The sequence below is a fragment of the Anomaloglossus baeobatrachus genome, chromosome 6 (genome assembly GCF_048569485.1).
Source record: "Anomaloglossus baeobatrachus isolate aAnoBae1 chromosome 6, aAnoBae1.hap1, whole genome shotgun sequence".
Taxonomy (NCBI): Eukaryota; Metazoa; Chordata; class Amphibia; order Anura; family Aromobatidae; genus Anomaloglossus; species Anomaloglossus baeobatrachus.
Window position 1 is genome coordinate 347390229 of NC_134358.1, and position 7022 is coordinate 347397250.

The following is a 7022-nucleotide window of genomic DNA, read 5'->3' on the forward strand; positions in this document are numbered from 1 at the left end:
TTATTTTCTGCCAAAGGGGTAGCATCAATGCCCCTTAAAGGAATAGGAGTTTGCAAAGGAACCAGGGGAAACCACAATCCCTAGCAAACCCAAAATCCATCAAATTGAGTGCTGCGCCTGAGTCCACAAAGGCCAATGCAGAAAAGGAAGACATTGAGCAAATCAATGTGACAGACAAAAGAAACTTTGGTTGCAAAGAACCCACAGTAACAGAAGTAGCCAATCTCCTTTCACATTTAGGGCAGACAGAGATATTATGAGAAGCGTCTCCACAATAGAAGCACAGTCTATTCTTCCGTCTGAACCCCTGCCGACTAGCAGTAGAAAGGACCCTATCACACTACATAGGCTCCAGAGGCTGTTCCACAGGCACAAAACCAGCAGGTATCCTCCTGCACTCACGTAACCGCCTATCAATCTGAATGGCTAAGGTCATAGAGGCATCTAGACCAGAAGGGACGGGGAATCCCACCATTACATCCTTCACAGTATCAGCAATACCCTTCCGAAAAAGAGCCGCAAGCGCGTCATCATTCCATTTGATAAGGACCGCCCACTTTCGAAATTTCTGACAAAGTTTCTGCAGAATCCAAACCCTGAGTTAAGGACAACAAGGCCTTTTCTGCTTGGTCTACAATATTTGGTTCGTCATATAATAAACCCAAGGCCTAAAAAAAGGAGTCCACATCACTGAGAATCGGATCATCAGATGCCAAAGAGAAGGCCCAGTCCTGAGGGTCACCACGCAGCAGGGAGATGACAATCTTAACCTGCTGTACGGGATTCCCTGAAGACATAGGGTGCAGGTCAAAAAATAATTTACAATTATTTTTGAAGCTCAAAAATCTCGACCGATCTCCCGAAAAAAATTCAGGAACGGGAATCTTAGGCTCTGCAAGGGGAGTCTGTGCAAGATAAGACTCTATACGACGAACCTTAGCATCAAGATGAGCAACAACCCAATTTATCCATGCTAGAAAAAAGAAATCTTCCACGGAACCCAAAGAAGAAGAGAAAAAAACACAAAAAAAAACCAAAACCTCTCAGCAGATGTCTTTTTTTTTTTTCCCCCATTCCTCCTTCTTAAGAGTACTCTTTAAATTTGTTGGCTGGATGTACTGTTATGATCCGGAACCATGGAAGACCACCATAAATCATTGGCAAAATTTGACAAGAGCATTGGCAACTAATCTGGCCGCGATCCCCTTACTAACCATAAACTAACATCCTGTGCACCGAGAACCCAGCTGGAGAACTAGCTATCCGAAAGGAAGGAAAGATGAATAACTCTCTGCCTCAGAAAATAGATAAAGAATAACAAGCCCCCCACATTCAAAGACTGTGGTGATATAGGAAAACATAATAGACAGATGCAGATAGTTTATAGGATTAGCAAAAGGTGAGGCCCTATTGACTAAATAGGACAAGACAGGAAAGGGACTGATGGTGGCCAGAGAAAAACCCTGCAAAAATCCAAAAACTTGATAGTACAAAAAAGCCCTCAGATCGCTAGATCTGAACTCCGTCCTATACCAGGCGCTCTTGTCATACCAATGAGCAGAAAGCAGGAACTATTACAAATTCAAGAAGCAACACACACATGGACTTATAGGAGCAATACTTCAAACATAGCTGCAGGGAGCTTCCCAGCAAAGCAACTGAGAGGGAAGATCCCTGCATGCAAATAAACTGAAATCAACCATAGTAAATGACAAACTCAGATAAGAGCAAAAAGAACCAAACAACAAATAAAGAGCCAAGCACTTATCTGGGGTAGATGTGGTCGGGAGCAGGATGAAGCAGGCTGGTGAACAAAGAACAACTGACATCCGGCATAGCCTGCTATCAGACCAGGGTGTTGTGAATGTTAGTTATGTCTTGGCTGCTGGGAGGCTCCCTCTGGTGGCCAGGAAGGGTTTGGACAGAGACCAGGTGGGTTGTGCAGTGGGTGTTTCCTTTCCTAATTCTCTGCTTATTTAAGTCCTGGTCTGATTGCAGGCTGTTGCCGGATGTCAGTTGTACTTTGTATTTTCAGCCTGCTTAATCCAGCTCTGCACCACATCTTCCCCAGATAAGTGCTTGCTCTTTGTCTTCCTTTTCTGCATTTGCCTTTGTGGACTCAGGGGCAGCCCTCAATTTGATGGATTTTGGGTTTGCTAGGGATTGTGGTTTTCCCATGGTTCCTTTGCAAACTCCTATTCCTTTAAGGGGCATTGATGCTACCCCTTTGGCAGAACATAAACCCCAATTTTGGACCCAGGTGCCTATGAGAGTTGTACCAGCGCATCAGGAGACTTGTACATTTTTAGTATTGCATAATCTACAGGATACCTTGGTACTGGGATTTCCGTGGTTGCAGACCCATAATCCGGTTCTTGACTGGAGATCCTTATCGGTAGTTAGTTGGGGTTGTCAAGGTTTGCATCAGGACCTTTCCGTGTCATCCACGTCTGCTCAGGCAGTTGATGTTCCAGCTTTCTTGTCTGATTTCCGTGATGTATTTAATGACCAGGAATCTGATTTTCTGCCCCCACACCGGGACTGTGACTGTGCCATTGAGTTGGTGCCCGGTTGTAAATTTCCCAAGGGGCGGATTTTCAACTTGTCTGTGCCCGAACATGATGCCATGCGGTCATACATCAGAGAATCATTGGAGAAGGGGCACATTCGGCCCTCATCTTCTCCTTTGGGTGCTGGCTTCTTCTTTGTTGCTAAGAAAGATGGTTCGTTGAGGCCTTGTATTGATTACCGTCTTCTTAATAAAATTACAGTCAAATATCAGTACCCTTTGCCTCTGATGTCTGATCTGTTCTCTAGAGTGCAGAGTGCCAAATGGTTTACGAAACTGGATCTCAAGCGTGCGTATAATCTCATCCGTATTAAGGAGGGTGATGAATGGAAGACGGCTTTTAATACTCCTGAGGGGCATTTTGAGTACCTAGTGATGCCTTTTGGGCTCACTAATGCACCCTCCGTCTTCCAGGCCTTCATGAATGATATTTTTCGGGACCTTATTGGTAAATTTTTGATTGTGTATTTGGATGACATCTTGATTTTTTCTCATGATTGGGACTCTCATGTTGGGCAAGTACGGGAGATTTTTCAGATACTTAAGGATAATGCACTGTACGTTAAGGGGTCAAAGTGCCTCTTTGGGGTGCAAAGGATTTCCTTTTTGGGCTTCATCCTGTCTCCCTCCGCTATTGAAATGGACCTGGTTAAGGTTCAGGCTATTTACGACTGGGTGCAACCGACTTCTCTAAAATCCCTGCAGCGGTTTTTGGGGTTTGATAATTTTTACCGTAAATTTATAGCCAATTTTTCTGCCATTGTCAAACCTTTGACAGATTTGACAAAGAAGGGAGCTGATGCTGAGCATTGGACCCCTGAGGCTATTGTGGCCTTCCAGGAGCTTAAAAGGCGATTCACTTCTGCCCCAGTTCTGCAGCAACCTGATGTGTCTCGCCCATTTAAAGTTGAGATCGATGCCTCAGAGATCGGAGCAGGTGCTGTTCTGTCTCAACGAGACGCTACTTTGGGTAAACTTAAGCCCTATGCCTTTTTCTCTCGGAAGTTTGCTCCTTCTGAACGGAATTATGATGTGGGGAACCGGGAATTATTGGCTATGAAGTGGGCATTTGAAGAGTGGAGGCATTGGTTGGAGGGGGCTAGGCATCAAGTGGTGATGCTTACGGACCACAAGAATCTCATCTATCTGGAATCTGCCAAGAGGTTGAATCCTCGGCAGGCCAGGTGGGCTTTGTTTTTTACCCGGTTTAATTTTGTGGTCTCTTTTTTGCCGGGCACCAAGAATGTTAAGGCCGATGCCCTTTCCAGGAGTTTCTGCGCTGACTCTTTGGAGGTTGTCGAACCGTCTACTATCCTGAATGATGGTGTAGTTTTCTCGGCTATTTCGCCTGATCTGCGGTTGGCACTGGCGGAATTTCAGGGGGATAAACCTGAGAGATGTCCTACAGGGAAACTGTTTGTCCCAGACCAATGGAGAGACCGAGTTGTCTCTGAGGTTCATTGCTCTGTTTTGGCGGGTCATCCTGGCATTTTTGGTACTCGGGATCTTGTGAGACGCTCTTTTTGGTGGCCTTCCCTGTCCCGAGATGTCCGTCATTTTGTGCAGTCGTGTGGAGTTTGTTCTAGGTCCAAGCCCTGTTGTTCACGTTCTAGTGGGCTATTATTGCCTTTGCCTGTACCTAAGAAACCTTGGACGCACATCTCTATGGATTTTATTTCAGAGCTTCCCGTCTCTCAGAAAATGACTGTGATTTGGGTGATCTGTGACAGATTCTCCAAGATGGTCCACTTGGTTCCCCTATCTAAGTTGCCGTCTTCATCAGAGTTGGTGCCTTTGTTTTTGCAACATGTTGTCCGTTTGCATAGTATTCCCGAAAACATTGTTTCTGACAGAGGGGTGCAGTTTGTATCCAGGTTTTGGAGGATTTTTTGCTCCAAATTGGGTGTTCAGCTGTCTTTCTCCTCGGCGTTTCATCCCCAGACAAACGGTCAGACTGAAAGGGCTAACCAGACCCTGGAGACCTATTTACGGTGTTTTGTTTCTGCGGATCAGGATGACTGGGTTTCGTTTTTGCCTTTGGCTGAATTTGCCCTTAACAATAGAGCTAGCTCTACCACGTTGGTGTCCCCCTTTTTCTGCAATTGTGGGTATCACCCCAGGTTCCTCTCAGGGCAGCTTGAGGCGTCTGACTGTCCGGGGGTGGATTCGGTGGTCGACAGAATGCAGCAGATTTGGGGGCAGGTAGTGGATAAATTGTTTCAGTCCCAAGAAACTGCCCAAAAGTTTTGCCAACCGGCGTCGGACTGTTGGTCCCCAGTTTAAAGTAGGGGACATGGTGTGGTTGTCCTCTAAAAATATTCCTATGAGAGTTCCGTCTCCTAAATTTAAGCCCAGATTTATTGGACCTTATAAGATTTCGGAGATTATTAATCCTGTATCTTTCCGTTTGACTCTTCCTGCGTCATTTAAGATTCACAATGTCTTCCATAAGTCCTTGTTGAAGAAACATGTGGAGCCGGCAGTTCCTGCAGCAGCGCCTCCTGACCCTGTTTTGGTACAAGGGGAACTGGAGTATGAGGTCGAAAAAATTCTGGATTCCCGTCGCAGTAGGCGTCAGCTTCAGTACCTTGTGAACTGGAGGGGTTATGGGCAGGAGGATAACTCTTGGGTTGTGGCTTCTGACATTCATGCGGACAGGTTGGTTCGCGCCTTCCATCATGCTCATCCCGAGCGACCCGGTGGCGTGGGTGAGGGTTCAGTGACCCCTCCTCAAGGGGGGGGTACTGTTGTGAATGTTAATTATGTCTTGGCTGCTGGGAGGCTCCCTCTGGTGGCCAGGAAGGGTTTGGACAGAGACCAGGTGGGTTGTGCAGTGGGTGTTTCCTTTCCTAATTTTCTGCTTATTTAAGTCCTGGTCTGATTGCAGGCTGTTGCCGGATGTCAGTTGTACTTTGTATTTTCAGCCTGCTTAATCCAGCTCTGCACCACATCTTCCACAGATAAGTGCTTGCTCTTTATTTATTGTCTGGTTCTTTTGTTTATCTGGGTTTGTCATTTGTTGTGGTTGGTTTGTTTATTTCCTTCCAGGGATTTTCCCCCTCAGGGGATTGTTGAGGAACTCCCTGCAGTTCTGTGTGGAGTATAGCTCCTTTGGGTCCATGTGTTTATGGCTTGTTGAATTTGTTATAATTCTTGTTTTCTGTTCATTGGTATGACAAGGGCACCTGGTATAGGACGGAGTTCAGATCAAGCGATCTGAGGGCCTTTTTGTACTATCAGGAAGTTGGTATTTTGTAGGGTTTTTCTCTGGCTACCATCAGTTCCTTTCCTGTACTTCCCTATTTTAGTCAGCGGGGGCCTCGCCTTTTGCTAATCCTGTTATCTACCTGTGTATTGTGTTTTTCCTATATCATCGCAGTCTTTGAATGTGGGGGGCTTGCTATTCTTGTCTATTTTCTGAGGCAGAGAGTTATTCATCTTTCCTTCCTTTAGGATAGCTAGTTCTCCGGCTGGGTTCTCGGTGCACAGGATGTTAGTTCACCCCTCGGCTACTTCTAGTTGTGTTGGTTAGTAAGAGGATGGCGGCCAGATTAGTTGCCAATGCTCTTGTCACCTTTTTTGCCAATGATTTGTGGTCTTCCATGGTTCCAGATCATAACACCAGGGTTTAAATAGGCAGAGAGTTAGCAATGGAAACGCCCATTGCTCAACACACCTGGTCTCTGACCAAACCATTCCTGGCGACAAGAGGGAGCCTCATAGCAGCACAAGCATAACTGACATTCACAACACTAAGGGTACGCATTAGAGAACATTGTCTTGATATTGAAAAAGCCAAAACTGTTAATGATGAGTTCACTAAAAATGAATATATTCAATATGGTTATTTCAATTTAATTTATCACTATAACTTATTTACATATAATGTCTCGTATATAGGGATGAGTAATCACAATCTGTAAAGATTGGGGATCGTACCGATTACATAGTGATTGTGTACACAATCCTGACCACGAGCTTTCCTGGGAAGCGCGTGTTACAGATTGAGTCGAGATCGGGTCCAGGGGCTGTAAAAAAAAAAAGCACATTATTAAAAAAACGTCATTATATTTACAGGTCCTGCAATGCATCCTGCAGATTCCTGGCCGTTCCTGCTTCTGAGTCCAATCATTGCTGTGCCACCGGTAACATGCAGGGACTTACAGGACCTTCAATGATGTCATAGCATGTGACCGTCTGGTGTGAATGTTGATTGGCTTACAGACTGGTCACATGACTATGACGTCATCGAATGTCCTGGTAGCTGAACTAATTGTCACTGTGCGAGTTTCACATCACAGTGCACAATCTCCCCACAGGAGCAGGTCAGCTGCGTCTATTTCCATGCAGCTGATGCGCTCCTGTCTGGAGATTGTCAGATCGTGCGGGGTGATGCAATGCGAGACGTAAGTGCAATCATCCTCTCACTGTCAGCCTGCTTCTTGCTCTGTAG